Source organism: Wolffia australiana, chromosome 6 (assembly GCF_029677425.1).
Source record: "Wolffia australiana isolate 7733 chromosome 6, ASM2967742v1".
Lineage (NCBI taxonomy): Eukaryota > Viridiplantae > Streptophyta > Magnoliopsida > Alismatales > Araceae > Wolffia > Wolffia australiana.
In genome coordinates, this window is record NC_135840.1 from 12,105,852 (window position 1) to 12,122,710 (window position 16,859).

The following is a 16,859-nucleotide window of genomic DNA, read 5'->3' on the forward strand; positions in this document are numbered from 1 at the left end:
GGTTGCTTATAGTTTCCTACTCCATTGAACATATAAGCAGCGATGATAGGCATGACAATGGGGGGCATAAGAGACATTGTGATGATTCAGATTTTAGAGTTAATTAATGATGATTTAACTTCACTAATTAGTGTCATTGGTTTATCCGAATTCAAACAACAAAAAACTATAATAACCTTACTAGCGTAGGGAGGGAAAGGGTTGCTCCGCAGGGAGCAATGATTTTTCCTAATGAATTTTTGCTTTGGTTGTACTTTTTTATGAATTTTAGAATTGGGTATAAACAAAGAAATTGAAAATACCAATAAAATATTTATAAAAATATTAGTAGGCAGATAATTAATTATTGGGATTTTTAAGGAAGATTTAAAAGCCAAAGTAAAATAGGAAATGAAACAGGCTGGCACTGTGGACTTAGATAAAAAATTTGGCCAAGTCTGGATGCTAAATGGGGAAAGTAGCTTGGCGGAGGAGAGAGAAAAATGACCTTCACTAACTTCACTCTAGAATGAGTTCTAGAATGAACTTTTGAGTGTGGTTTGATGTGTTGAAACCATCTGGATATTGGCTATCTGATCAGACTAATAAAAATAAAAAGATGAAAGATATGAGTCAAAAATGAGAAATAAGAAGGTAACCTTTTTGTCCCACCCTCCAAGGCCCAAGGGACTTCTTCTTCTCCTTTCCACCAGCTTCAGCCCTGGATGCTTCCTGCTCAGCCTAGCACTCACTATGGTGAATGGATCCATGACTCAATTGCAGTTAGGCCACCAAACACTACTTTGGATTGAATCACAAGATGCATATTACAGTAGGGTTAAGGGGTTGATATACAGAGACAGTGGAAATGAGAGCCATTGGATTTCTAATACAATAGATGGCCAGATCTTATTATCTCGGTTATAATCCACATCCATTATGGTCCTCCAATCAGCATTAAGACCTTTTTAATACCCCAGGGACGTTCAAGACATCTTTCCTTAATTAGCATTAAAAATACTATCTTTAAGCCTCCACCCTTCGAGGATTTATGGGTTGAATGGCTGGATCTTCCTCTGGCGTGGATCCACGTCCAAGGGTGTCCTTCAATCAGCATCCAAGCACCTTAAATGCTCATAAATAATCATGACTGAACGTTCCCCTTGCCCATCTTTCTTTGGCCCAAGATGCCTCTCATAGTGGGCTTAATGGAGCTTCCTTAGTGGGCCTTTAGACTAGAGCCAGCTGTCTTGATTTGGGCCTCCTTTCTTGGCCCAGGGTCGTGGCTGGGCCTGCTCCTTTAAGAAAAATAGCTTCTTCTTCATTTAATTGTCCCCTTTATTCATGAAAGTTTCACCTAATTCCTGCATCTTCCACATAAACTAATAAGAGAGTGAGATTCATTCCACTTAACTCAATGAGTTAATTGGGGTTAGCCCGACAAATGACAATAATAAACTCAAATTAGAAAATAGGTCATTTTATCTCATGATTTTACAAAACTTAACATAATTATTGATAATATATGCAGATAAAGATAAAGAAGTGGATAAATTAGCTAGAATTGCACATTTATATTACTCTCATTTTGGATTTATCAGATTGATGACATGATAGTATATTTAGCCTGTGACAAGGAAGTCATTGATGCTGATCGTGTTTTCAGAACGTCAGCCATAATTTTTAATTAAAAAATACTTTTTAAAGCTGTCAAAAGTTGACTGAGTCAATAGTGGACTAATATGGCTGACAAGCCACTAATGCTACAAACCGTATGGGCTGTAGGCTGCCCCACAGATGACACTCTGTGAGACTAAAGGCAAAAGGGGAGGGCGCGGATTGTACAACATATAGGATTTGTAATGGAGAAAATGCACAATGAATAAAGGTGATGGCATATACAGAAAGTACATCATGTGGGTCATAGATAAAAAGTATGAAAACATAATATTAGTTAGCATAACATGATGAAAGGAAAATAATATGGGCTGAAACAACAATGCAAATATAACATGATGAAAGGAAATACAAGCATTTTGGAAGCTGTGCGTCAACATTAACATAAGGAACACAACCAGCTCTGTTAGTTAAGACAAGGGCAGCAATAAACAACACTAGTGAGCAGCTTGGATAGAATGAATAAAATGCTAATTGATTTTGTGATGTGAAAGGAAGATGCCCAACAATTTTGTATATGGATCAGAATTGTAATATGTTTTGAAATCTGGCCACAAGATATGACATTAAGAAGTATCTTTAAGAAAAATCTGAAAAAACCCTACAACATACCTTTGCGGGCTTGTTTGCAGCAAGTAATGCATTTTTTAGACGACAAAGATTTCAAAAGTGACAGTCTCTAAAACCTAACATAGAAGTGAAATGATCAGATCACATCATTTTGGTTTGAATTTAGGTATCAAAAAGGAAAATAAGACATATCTCTCCCACCTACTAATATTTGTTTTAGCTCTTAAATATGATTATATCACATAATATGTCCCCATCAATAGACCAGCTGACTCAAAATGCTGACTTTCCATCTTATTATCATTAAAAAAAACAAGGGTCATGACTTTACTAACAGAAGAAGCTTTTATATAGGATGCAACACTTCCTTCGAAGTCTTTCACCGCATATTTTACTTTCCATCTTATTATCATTAAAAAAAATGACCCCCTGGGTCATTTTTTTTGTCTAAATGTGAAAATGTGAAGATCAGATTAAAGTAAAACACTAAAAAATCCCTGTATTACACACATTTGTGATTTGCTCTAGTAGGCTGGATGCGTGAGCATAGTCCCCAAGTTCTATGGATGAAACTGCTGCACCCTTCATAATACATCTAGAAACACATTATTTTTTAGCAAAGCCTTATTATACATGAAATATAATTTATCTCTAAAAATAAATATATGAAAGAGTGTTTGAAAACACAATAAGATTGATGAGGACATGACCTGATAAACCCCATCACGAGGCATGAAACTGAAGAAGTCTGCAATAATGGCAGGACTTAACACCTAAAGGCAAATTAGCTTTAACACCTAAAGGCTATATACATAAAATAGCCTAGGTACGAAGCATTAAAAAACATTCAGGCTCATTAAAACCAATAAATAATAAGACAAATAACAGTCTTAGAAAGCCATTACGATAGATGGTAACCAAGAAATGCACGACCTCAATCTATAGAGGGAATATTATCCAATCTCAGCTTGAACTTGGAGATTAGGAAGACAAGAGGGATGAGAAAGATAGATAAACCATGAAATACCAAGCAAGCTTCAGGAGAAGTTCCTTCAAGATCCCCAACCATCATACTCTCTCGCCGAACGGCCAGGAGCCCTCTACCCAAAATCCTATTTACAAGGTCCCCCCTCCAACTCCCAGTTCTTTCTTAACCCTTAAGCTCACAGTTCCTCCACCCCCCAAATTTACATAGTGAGGGGTTCCTTTCGTAGGGCATCCATTGTCATGTATCGGTGTTGATAAACCAAAAAAAAAGGGGTCAATTTTGCAAGATTTAATCAATTGTCTTTGTCAACTTTAGCTTATACAATAAAATTTATAAAACCTTACCTAAGATATCCTCCATGAGAAGCTAGTAAGGAATTTTATTTGATGCTTTGCTTGAGCAATTTGACCCTAATTGGAGTTAATTTGTTCTTCAATGAATATCAAATACCCCTAATTAGACAATGAAGTTAGAAAAGCGGTAGAAGATCCGATAGAAATAGAAGAAAGAAAGGGCTCTAGACTGGTATCTTTGATCCAAAGAGAAGAGTTAAAGGGGTCAGTTAGAGAGGTTGAGAAGGAAATTTTGATTTGGTTTGGTTGGTAATGTAGGTTTGATAATTCAGAAATAACTACACTATTAGATAACAAAAATGGAAATTTAATCCCCCAGAAATTGAAGTTTTTTTTTTATAGTTTTTCTAATTTGCATTTGGAATAGCTAGGTAAATCTCTCAATCTTTCACAAAGAAAAAAACTTCTGAATTATCAAGCAAGGGTTTGTACATTTTTCTCAAGCCTAGCAATTTAGAAGTTCAGACCAAGATGAAGAAGAACGAAGAAGAAATTTAACTAAAACATCATCCAAAATACACTAAAAGTTCAAACACAAAGAAAGAAAAAGGTACCAAAGAGGTTGATCCAAGATGGAGGTCCTCTCTGTCTTGCAGCTATGATAGAGCCCCAGTCAGAATGATCCCCTCCTCTCGAAATTTGGTTGTTATACTTAGGTTAAACGCTAAAAATTACCATTTTATCTCTAATTAGTAACCAGTTTTTATCCTAATTAGTAATCAGGTTTGATCTGAATGATCCAACCATACGAATAGAAAGAGGGGATCAAGACGAGCAAATCAATAAAAAAAATCATATTAATCGGACTTCAGGATAAATGAACTTAAACCAATTTTAGCCATTGGATTAAAATTCATTTGTTTATTTATTTGTTTCTTTCACATGCAATGTTGTGTCACTTTTTGATTGGCTGGCACAATTTGAATTTGATTTTTCAGGTTGATTGCTGAGCGCCACGTACCCCCTGGCAAAAAATGAAAACAAAGATAAAAGGTTAGAAAAATGGGTTTTGTAGATATTGCAATAAACTTAAGGTGTGTTCCTTTTAGAGCGCTAATAAATCGCAACACGCCACATTACCGCCTGAGCACGCACATTGTATGTGCTGCGCGGGCGATGAACATTCCTCACGATGGCGCCCGATCATCATCCGTCATCGGATTCTCATCCGACAGTTGAGATGAGGCCACATCGACTCCCAAAAAAATTGCCTGGACATTTTGCAGAGAAGCCCTTTTTAAAATATGAAATTTCAGTTGGACGTCGCCTAGAAGTATTTGTGTACGTGCCCTTCAGCACTCTCTCTCCTGTGAATTTTGCCTGAAATCACAAACATATCATGACAATTTGTAATTAAATCCCTGCTACTTATAGATAAGTGTGTCTATGCCACTACCGAGACCTGTTTTTAGGGATATAGTTGCAACACATATTGATGAAAAACCCTTCAAAGTCAGAAAATTACTTAAACACTCATTTTCTCCTCATAAATATATCATTTTTCTCTTTAAAAAATCATTTTTTCCTCAAATAATAACCAGGCAAATCCTTAAAAATCATAGAAAATTCCAGAAATTTCTAGAAAATTCAGTTATTCATCCCCACATTAATTAAACTCAAAATTAAATTCTAAACCTGCCATTTTCGTTAAAAAATAATTATTTCGGGCTGAAATAAATCCCAGAAAATTCATAAAATTAATAGAAAATTAAGGAAAAGTCAGAAATGGCTTGGAGACAATAACTATATGTAAATATATCATAAGAACCCCATTTTAAACTCTTTAAATGCATAAAATTGATCTAATTACATTAAATAAAGACCAAATTTAGGGTGTTATCAAGTGTAAAAAATAGCCAAAGTAAGAATCATAAACAAATATACATGTTTATTAAAGAAAACAAAAGAGAAGACAAATTTCTGTCTTTTCCAAGCCATTAAGACAACCAACACATAATCCAACTAAATCGGGAGAATAATATCTAAACTTAGCTAGAATTCAGAGATTATAATTGAAAAGATGGAAAACTCTCAGTAAGCAAAAGAGGGGGTAGATATGGGGTCTAACTCAAGTTTCCCACTCTTAAGATGAAGATCTATTTGAATATGCATTGTACAACCATATGGGGTGTAATTTGAAGTACTTGTACTACCTTGTGAGATGGACTGAACTTATCATCTCACATGTCATGGTACTAAATATTGCTTTGCCACAAGAGCATGACCCATTTTCTTGCTTGATGAAATGATTAAATAACTTTCTAAAAAATAAGGGCAAGTTATATGTCACAAAGATACAATGAATCCAGCCCACTTGGCATCAATACAGATTTCTTGGGACAAATCTTAAGGATGAGTAAATAGTGCCATCCCAATGGTTGTTTTGTGGTAGTGAATCACCCACTTCCCCTTGGAACTTTGATAAGAGATTTTGTTTTGAAAGAGGGATAGGGGATCTCATACAAAGTCGGTGTCCCTCCTGATGAGATAAAAATATATGATTGTTAACTACATGTAGGGCCTAGATGGCCGATCAGAGCCTTGGCACTAGCTTTTGCACCATGTAGCAGATAAGCCCACGGCTGCTTGTACTACAAATCAATTGATGTTTCTCATTCATTGAAAATGACATCCTGCTTGTATCTGCGTGGACCCCATGAGTGCAACACTTTGTATATAGCCTCAAAGGGCTTCCATTGAGAAGATATCCAACCCCATGATTGGTTGATTGGCCCAATTTTCTTGGGCAAAAGACTATACAAATAAGAGATGGACACAATCCTCGTCACCGCTTGGATGGATCGCACATTATGCAAAAGCTTATGGGAGCCATCTCGTTGAGACAATCTTTTCCACTAGCCTTTATCCACGGAGCAGCCAACAGAAAATCTCACCTTCAGGTGGATCTTTGGTTGCTATATAATGTAGGATCCTCCCTTATATATCTGTTACTGAGCTTCACATAATTATCTAAAACAAAGAAGGATGCACCTATCCGTTCACATTTGTGTTATATCCCTATTAGCAAACAAATATGTATTATGGTCTTTTGCATCTTTGTATAATCTTCCAGCCTTTGGTCGCACATTGTGTCGCCTACGCATGGGGTCCATGCACTATCCCAACACTCTCCAACTCTGGCATGGGTGGTCCTTGCAAGGGTGAACTGGTACGTGAATTCTCTCTTCAACATGCCTTGGGGTATTTATGCACATAGCAAAAACTAGAAAGCCATGCAACCCCCGTACTTGGATTTGAAGAAATCTTGAACTTGAGAAAACTCCTGTCTCAACCCTTGCAATAAATGCAAAGCCCATGTGGACTGGCATCCCACAAACCTCCCAGTCCAAGATCGATCCTGAAATGTCCTTCAAAACTTGTGTAGCCATAGTTGTATTCATTTCCGCGACTCTGCACGCCTTGTCGAGTAATGCAAAGTTGAGATCTTGCGATTTTAGTAATCTTCAGCCCCCAAAGAAACTAGTCCACACACTATGACCCACAGTCTAAGAGTGAACCAATCTTGAACTTGGGGAAACTACTGTCTCAACCCTTCCTAGAATGCAAAGCCCATGCGGACTGGAGGCCCACAAACCTCCCAGTCCAAGATCGAGCCTGAAATGTCCTTCAAACATTGTGTATCCCTACTTGTATACAATTCCATGAGTCTGCACGCCTTGTCCAGTAATGCAAAGTTGAGATCTTGCGATTTTAGTAATCTTAAGCCCCCAAAGAAACTAGTCCACACACTATGACCCACAGTTTGAGAGTGAACCAATCTTGAACCTGAGGAAACACCTGTCTCAACCCTTGCTAGAATGCAAAGCCCATGCGGACCGGAGTCCCCCAAACCTCCCAGTCCAGGATCAAGCCAGAAATGTCCTTCAAAACTTGTGTAGCCATAGTTGTATGCAATTCCGTGAGACTGCACGCCCTGTCCAGTAATGCAAAGTTGAGATCTTGCGATTTTAGTAATCTTAAACCTCCAAAGAAACTAGTCCACACACTATGACCCACACTCTGAGAGTGAACCAATCTTGAACTTGAGGAAACTACTGTCTCAACCCTTGTTACAATGCAAAACCCATGCGGACTGGACTCCAACAAACCTCACAATCCAAGATTGAGCCAGAAATGTCCTTCGAAACTTGTGTAGCCATAGTTGTATACAATTCCATGAGTCTGCACGCCTTGTCCAGTAATGCAAAGTTGAGATCTTGCGATTTTAGTAATCTTAAGCCCCCAAATAAACTAGTCCACACACTATGACCCACACTCTAAGAGTGAACCAATCTTGAACTTGAGGAAACTCCTGTCTCAACCCTTGCTAGAATGCAAAGCTTATGCGGACTGGAGTCCCCCAAACCTCCCAGTCCAGGATCGAGCGAGAAATGTCCTTCAAAACTTGTGTAGCCATAGTTGTATACAATTCCGCGAGTCTGCACGCCTTGTCGAGTAATGCAAAGTTGAGATCTTGCGATTTTAGTAATCTTCAGCCCCCAAAGAAACTAGTCCACACACTATGACGCACAGTCTAAGAATGAACCAATCTTGAACTTGAGGAAACTACCGTCTGAACCCTTGCTAATATGCAAACCCCATGCGGACTGGAGGCCCACAAACTTCGCAGTCCAAGATCGAGCCAGAAATGTCCTTCAAAACTTAGGTAGCCATAGTTGTATACAATTCCGAGAGTCTGTACGCCTTGTCCAGTAATGCAAAGTTGAGATCTTGCTATTTTAGTAATCTTCAGCCCCCAAAGAAACTAGTCCACACACTATGACCCACACTCTGAGAGCGAACCAATCTTGAACTTGAGGAAACTACTGTCTCAACCCTTGTTACAATGCAAAACCCATGCGGACTGGACTCCAACAAACCTCACAATCCAAGATTGAGCCAGAAATGTCCTTCGAAACTTGTGTAGCCATAGTTGTATACAATTCCATGAGTCTGCACGCCTTGTCCAGTAATGCAAAGTTGAGATCTTGCGATTTTAGTAATCTTAAGCCCCCAAATAAACTAGTCCACACACTATGACCCACACTCTAAGAGTGAACCAATCTTGAACTTGAGGAAACTCCTGTCTCAACCCTTGCTAGAATGCAAAGCTTATGCGGACTGGAGTCCCCCAAACCTCCCAGTCCAGGATCGAGCGAGAAATGTCCTTCAAAACTTGTGTAGCCATAGTTGTATACAATTCCGCGAGTCTGCACGCCTTGTCGAGTAATGCAAAGTTGAGATCTTGCGATTTTAGTAATCTTCAGCCCCCAAAGAAACTAGTCCACACACTATGACGCACAGTCTAAGAATGAACCAATCTTGAACTTGAGGAAACTACCGTCTGAACCCTTGCTAATATGCAAACCCCATGCGGACTGGAGGCCCACAAACTTCGCAGTCCAAGATCGAGCCAGAAATGTCCTTCAAAACTTAGGTAGCCATAGTTGTATACAATTCCGAGAGTCTGTACGCCTTGTCCAGTAATGCAAAGTTGAGATCTTGCTATTTTAGTAATCTTCAGCCCCCAAAGAAACTAGTCCACACACTATGACCCACACTCTGAGAGCGAACCAATCTTGAACTTGAGGAAACTACTGTCTCAACCCTTGTTACAATGCAAAACCCATGCGGACTGGACTCCAACAAACCTCACAATCCAAGATTGAGCCAGAAATGTCCTTCGAAACTTGTGTAGCCATAGTTGTATACAATTCCGTGAGTCTGCACGCCTTGTCCAGTAATGCAAAGTTGAGATCCTGCGATTCAAGTAATCTTCAGCCCCCAAGGAAACTAGTCCACACACTATGACCCTTAGTCTGAGAGTGAACCAATCTTGAACCTGAGGAAACGCCTGTCTCAACCCTTGCTAGAATGCAAAGCCCATGCGGACTGGACTACCACAAACCTCCCAGTCTAAGATCGAGCCTGAAATGTCCTTCAAAACTTAGGTAGCCATAGTTGTATACAATTCCAAGAGTCTGTACGCCTTGTCCAGTAATGCAAAGTTGAGATCTTGCGATTTTAGTAATTTTCAGCCCCCAAAGAAACTAGTCCACACACTATGACCCAAAGTCTAAGAGTGAACCAATCTTGAACTTGAGGAAACTACTGTCTCAACCCTTGCTACCATGCAAAGCCCATGCGGACTGGAGTGCCACAAACCTCCCAGTCCAAGATCGAGCTAGAAATGTCCTTCAAAACTTCTGTAGCCATAGTTGTATACAATGCCGTGAGTCTGCACGCCTTGTCGAGTAATGCAAAGTTGAAATTTTGCGATTTTAGTAATCTTAAGTCCCCAAAGAAACTAGTCCACACACTATGACCCACAGTATGAGCGTGAACCAATCTTGAGATTTCCATAAAAATCTTCTTTTCAAACATTGATGAAGCTTCGTGGCCCTTACTGGTTGTTTCAACACTGAGAGATAGAAAAGGGACATCGCTGAGAGCATGTGTCGTAGCAATATCGATTGTCCCTCCTCGACAGATCTCTGGTTTACCATTCCTCCAACTCCTAATATGCCTTTGTCTACAATTCATTGTTAGTCTGCAGATTTGATGTGATCTCTTGCTAATGGCACACTGAGATATATCATTGGAGACATATCAATAGGTGTTCCCATGCACTAAAATAGAGAGATTCCTTGTCCTATGCTAATCCAAAACTAAAGAAGGCTGATTTGGCATGGTTAATATGGAGTATTTGAAAATTGAGGAAAAATTCTAACAAGAAAAATATGTTTTAGCCTAATGGGGGGGCAATCTCGACATCAAGATGTAACATAACCAACCACCGCACTGAGCGCACGAGCTGACGCCCGAGATGCCTCGTTCAAATACTCTAAGTGAAGACGAAGCCGCCTCCGTCATCATTTATTTTCTTTTATTGTTGTAATTTTTTGTTGTATCTTGGACTAGGCCTGTCGTGTTTTACCCTGGTCCTGTCTGAATGTTTTTATTTCCTCGTTGTTTTGGGAGAACCGCTCGTCTCAAGACGGTTCCTTCCAGTTACGCCCAATTGGGCATGCCCTCGGCCTTGTATAAGGACGACATGCCCAAGAGGACATGATAGACTCAAAATTTGGAAATCAAGTGTTGTTGTTTCTTTCCTTCATTTTCCTAGCTTATAGAGTTTTCCTTAGTTTGTAGTTTTGAACGTGGGGAAAACGTGGATCGTGTCACGTCGGGGTCGTGGTCGCCCAACGATCCCAATTGCAACTCGATATCTTTCTTCTTCGCTAGCAAGGATCGCCGTTCTTGGTCTTGGTTTCTGCTCAAGAATCTCCGTTCAAGAAGTATCCTAGATGGTTTGCATCCACACTCTGCTCAAGAACACCCTCGTTCCAATCTTTGTCGCTAGCTAATTTCGGACAGCAGTTCGTGCTCATCTTCTTTGGCGGTTGGGAACAATCTTGGTTATATTGATCCAAGACCTCCCATTCCTGCTGTCTCTTGTAACGCGATTGAACCGCGGCCCCACCTACGCCCGCGCGCTGTGATTGCTTCGCCTGCATCTTGCCCTCGCGAATGCGCATGGTGCATCAAGCGTCGGCTCCCCCTCCCACACGTCCGCTGGCTCTACACGGTTTTCAACGTGTAACACGCCTGCCGGTCATGCACTGCACTTCCTACGTGCGCACGCTACTGTCGTCCCACCGAACTTGCAATTGCTGCGCACACGGGATAGTCTACCAGTCGTGCAACTCTCCTACCGCATTTGCATGTCCGTGGTCAACTTTCCCTCTTGGAGTGTCCAGATCTCCTGTTACCCTACATTAAGCTCATGCTTCATTCTCAATGGACATCTCTCGCTCTGAATCTGATTCTGCCATGGACAACAATTGATACACCTACCAGGTTACATCGTCTCCCTTTTGTCACAGATCATTATTTCCTTGCTAGTAATTGTCAATTTTATTCTACGTGCCTCGAGAATATGAGAACCCCTTTAGACCCGTCTTAAACCAATAGTGAGAGATAGTTATAAAATTTCTTGTGATAAAACACTAGTTACTTGTCGAAGGAAGATTGGACACCGAAGGGTAGTTCTACTACCTTGCATCTTACGCGTCTAATTGATCCAAAGGTACATTGGGAAGTCGGTCATGTGCAATCGAACTTTGCCAATTTAGCTGATCTTCGTACTTGTTAGTTAATTCGTTGTACTTTTTGTGACTCTTCTAAAAATTCAAATCATATCATCTAGATGAAGTTGTTACATTAGACGGCATCTGCTGTGTGATACGCGCCAAGCAATCCCGGCTTATAGCGTATTACATCATAGCCCTTGCCTCAGCAAACTATATGAATAAAAAGTATCATCCACATGTTGCACAAGAGGGATACTGGCCCAAAAATTGGGTGTCCAAAAATCTTTCTACAGCACTATTGGAGCAATCATCTCTAGTGCTAATGGTGAGAGCATCCATAGCCTCAAGGGCATACTTGGTTAACCCATTGTTGTAGTTTAATCTAGCCTCCTTTTTGGCGTCTATTCACCAGCATTGAGAAAGTGTTTAATGTGATACATCTTTCTATACACCCTGCCCTTTTGGATAGAGAACATTGGTGTCAGGGTATGGAACTTTAATGGAGATATCATGCGCTACTACATCAGTCTATAGGGTTTCTAGAGATTGATAAAGTGGGTGGAAGGGGAAAAAAATGGTTGTTGGAAATGAAAATGAAGTAAGAATTAGAGAAATATCTTGCATTCTCAAATAGACTCTTACCTTTTTTGAAATATCTCCCACTTCTAATGCTCACCATAGAACTAATGAATGGGTATTTCCAAGAGCTTCTCTCCCACTTCCCCACTACATATCTACTTCCAAGATGAATCCTGAAAATGGGGTTTCTGATTGCGGAGTACCCTATTTACTAGGTCGGGGTCCTAACACAATCATGATACCAGCAATGTTCGTCATGGGAAAATCGCAAATGTCTCAAAATATCAATTCCTATTGCTGTATTCTAAGAGCTTCATAAAGACGTCAAAGAAAGTACAACAGAAGAGACATCATCTGTGCGATCTAATAGTGGCACCTGTTGAAGTTTGAATCAAAAAGTGGAAAAAAGAAAATTATGAATAAAGGCCAAAGCCAAGAAAGGGAGACATCGATTCTTTGAAGTTTAATTCACTCGAGGGGAGATTCCCCTTGCTGAATGAGAAATAACTGTTTCGGGCTTGGTCTTAGTTGTTTTTTTGCAGTTTCAGTTCTTTGTTCCTCCACCTTCTTTCTAGACATCTATTTGCGCATAGAGATGTTTTTTCCCGTATTGTCAAGAATAATTCTTCCATGGAGGCTCTGGTTTCTCTGAATGATGAAATCAAGAATATTATCACTGGATTCAGCCCTAAACAACCTGTTGATAATTTTTGAGAACCACTTAAACATCAATATGTTATTTGAAATCAAAGAATGACTTGCAACCAACACTTCACTCACCAAAACATATTCACTGAAAGAATCCACTATCTGCATATTAGAATCCATTTATTGTTTGATGACTAACGTCATCTCAATATGTACAGGAGTACATGATTGTAAGGCATGTGACAAGTAGAAGTGGAAATAGGATGACAAGTGATTCACATGGATCGCCTTAGTACAATTATGTTCGTGAAACTCAATAAGATGAATGGCCATTGTAATTGAGGTTGCTTAAAGGTAGAGGTGAAGGTTAATATCAAGTAGAGATATATGGATCAGGTAAAAGCAAACTATCACTCAGGACTGGTGAGGAGGTGGAGCTGTATGAACCAGGCAAAAGCGAATTATCGCTCATGACTGGCCAGGAGGTGGAGCTGTATGGATCTTGTGAATGCAAAGTATAATTCAGGGCTGGTTAGAAGGTGGAGCAATTACCATGGACAGGATTTCACTCGGAGATAAGGTCTGAGAGTCAAACAGTGTTGATAGTGAGGATGAACCAGGTTACATTTTGGGCAAAGATAAATACGAGAAAGAAGTCACCTAGATCTATGACATATGGAGATACGTGGTTTGCAAGAAGTTTCAAGTAGAGCGTGAGCTGTAATGGTAGGAGGGAACGAAATTAGTGAGATAAACAATAATGGAAGTAACTTTTTCCCTGAGACTGAATGAAAAAGACCAGCATGAGCTGTCTCTAGAGTGTAACTCACCTTGTATACTTGCAGGCAGTTATGTGTGGACTGTGCAAACATGATATTTCTTGGATTGACGCAATGTTCATGGAAGTTTGGAGTACCCTCAGCCCATCTTTGGAATGTTTTAAAGATAAAAACATAAATGTAATTTCCTTTCAGGAATTCTACTACAAAGAGGGTAGGCATCCCAAGGCAATCAAGAGGAGGGTTGTGGGGCAGGGTTTGATGAAGGGAGTATCTCATCTAGGCTTTTTTGCATGTATCTTATGTTACTAGGGGTAAAAATCTCCCACAATTACAAAAGTGTGATACACTCATAAAATACCTTCTTTTAATTCAAGCATGTTAGTATTTTACGTGCCCCCAACTAGTATTTCTAATTTACCTAGTATCCACCCCACTTACTTGTAGGGATACATTTAAAACAGCCTGATGAGAATAAAAACTGAAGTTCTCCTTGATACCTTTATTAACCATAGACAATATCATATGGTCCTTGAGAAGGGCTAATACATCCCTATTTATTCTACAGAAGGAAATAAGATGAGAATATTAGAAACATGACTTAATCAATGTTTGAAAAGTAGACACGCAATGAAAATCAAACTAAATGAATCTGCCAACATGAAAAACAAGTAAAAAGAGCAGATATTGGTGTTAAAGATCCATCCTCACTTCAAGAGTGGAAACACCATTAGAAGAATGGGTGAAGATTTCCTGATATTCCTAAAGCTTTACTTGTAACATTGAGGTAAAGATTTAAATTCAATTATGAAATGATAGGTAAATGGATAGACCAATTAATTTAAAAACTATTTTTCACAAATAATCTGATTTCCTGGATTCATGTTCTTAAAACCCAATATTTCGAAACAAACTTAAAATATCTTGCGATCTAAAATTATGTTTCAGTCCAAAATCAAATGTCCCTTATTTTTTCCCCACATGGAAAAACTATTATCATGAACAGGTATGATTTAGTCATCAAGAGAAGCAAAAATGTTTCTTTCTCCAAAAATTTTAAAAAAAAATTTAAGCCAGATAAGCGATACCAACTTCTACCTACTACCTGAGGTATTGTCCAGCCAAGGACAATCTAGAGGTCCTAATGACTCCAAGATCATAAAGGATGCCCTGAGGAGTAGAGCAAGGTATGAAAGACTTGCCACATGTGTCAACTTCTATTTCTTGAAGTCCATGGAGACTGACATACCCTTTTCATCATGTCCTATTGTTGGAACCACAACATGTCCTCTTTAAACTTGTAAAAGTATTGGCCACATATCTTATTCCAAACTCAAGTCTTTCCTGTGTAAGTTGTGTCACTTAAGTGATGGGGGACCATCGCGACAGCACTGACGTGGGACGAACTGTACTGCACCGAGCAGCGCATGCTGACGCCTGCGACCCCAACTTCAAGTATCCGACATAAAGTCCTTCGTAAGTTTTCATCATTATTTGATTGTAAGTTTAATTTTGCTGAACGATCAGATTGGGCCGTCGTATTGGGCCTTGTCCGTTAATTCCTTTTCTTCAATATAATGCTTGTAAGGAGGAGGACCTCATCTTGCGATGGTTTCCTCCTCTGGAGACCGCCACTTGGCACCCATCCTCCCTATATAAGGGGATGGCATGCCCAAGTGAGAGACAGACTTGTTGAAATTTGAAATCGAGTGTTTCTTGTTTCATTTTTTTTCGTCCCTGTTCTTGTGAGAGAAATTAGATAGTTGTTCCCCTTCAAGATCGTGGAGATCGTGCACTTCTTCGTCGTTACTGAACGCATTGAGACCACTCCGCATCTGCCAAGCTGCAGATTGATTGTGCCTAGAAGTTTCTTGAAGACTCAATCTTCAAGATTTAGTTCTCTTCTTAGTGGGTCCTTCATCAAGAACCACAAGAAGACATAGATGAATCCATCTGGTTGATTCACCATCACCCGGATCGTGTCGCCTCGCCACACCATCCATGCTTCACCGCATTGTTTGCGCACCACGTCGGCCACCCTCCCTGCTCTACCAACACCCTCCTCGGCACCCCCGCGCACCGCGTTGCCTGTGCACTCCGCATCGACCGTGCACCCGCCAACCGCGCCCTCCACGCCACCAGTGATCCATAGCACCTGATGTAATATGATGTTCGCAGGGATCGGACGGCTTGTATTACACCACAGAATAGCAATGAATGGGTTCAGCAATTTATCTTTAGGTGAAATGATTGTCGATAGAAAAACCCTAAAGAGCAATATAAGACGTCTACAGATGGGTGAATGGTTAATGACTTTCGATGAAAGAAAATATTAGTCAATCTTAGACTCCCAATGACCTTTAAGACCAATTACGATGACCACTGTGTAAGAGGCATGTGACGGCCTTGAGTTGTTCCAAGTCTAAAGGTCAGCGAGAAAACCTCTACCACAAGAAATCCTATCTCTCTTGATATGTGGCTATCTATTTCAAGTAAGTCTCATCTTACGCAGAGGAATTGATAGGAAATGTCGGCACTCTAACAAGTTATGATACTGGAAATTTATGGAGGAGAGACGAGTAGGTACCTTTCTGTCGATAGCCCACGACAGCGTAACCCAATTCGGAGATCAGGATGACGGCAGGCCTCGAGGACGAACCAGAGCGAGAGATGACGGCGAGCCCAAACGTAGCATCGAACGGTGGAGGGGGGGGTTCCGCGGGCATGGGTGCGCCTGTGAGCGTGTTCGCAGACTGGGGGCACGCGGGGCCGCGAATGCACGTTCACCGGGCATGAACGCCTTGGTTGGGCGCTCAGGTGAGTGGTGCGCATCGCTCGGCGCACGCAGACTGGTGCGTGAGAGTGCGGTGAGGCGGGTACGATTCGGGAACGCTAGCACGTGAGCGTGGGCACGAGACAACAAGCGCACGTGCCGTCGCAAACAGGGCGCGCGGTCGAGGGCCGGCGCTTGGAGGGATGCAACCATGAACTTGCGCGCAGGGACGGGCGGTAGAGAATCAGCAAGCATCGGCGACAGTGAGGAGATGGTGGAGTGGGGAAACGCCGGTGATGATGACAGGGCAAGAACTCAGGGTTCTTAACACGTAACCGCCCAAGAATCCCAAGCCAGGGGCAGCAGGTGCTTGAATCTTGTAGGTTCTTGATGTACAATGAATGGCTCCCAGCGGGAATT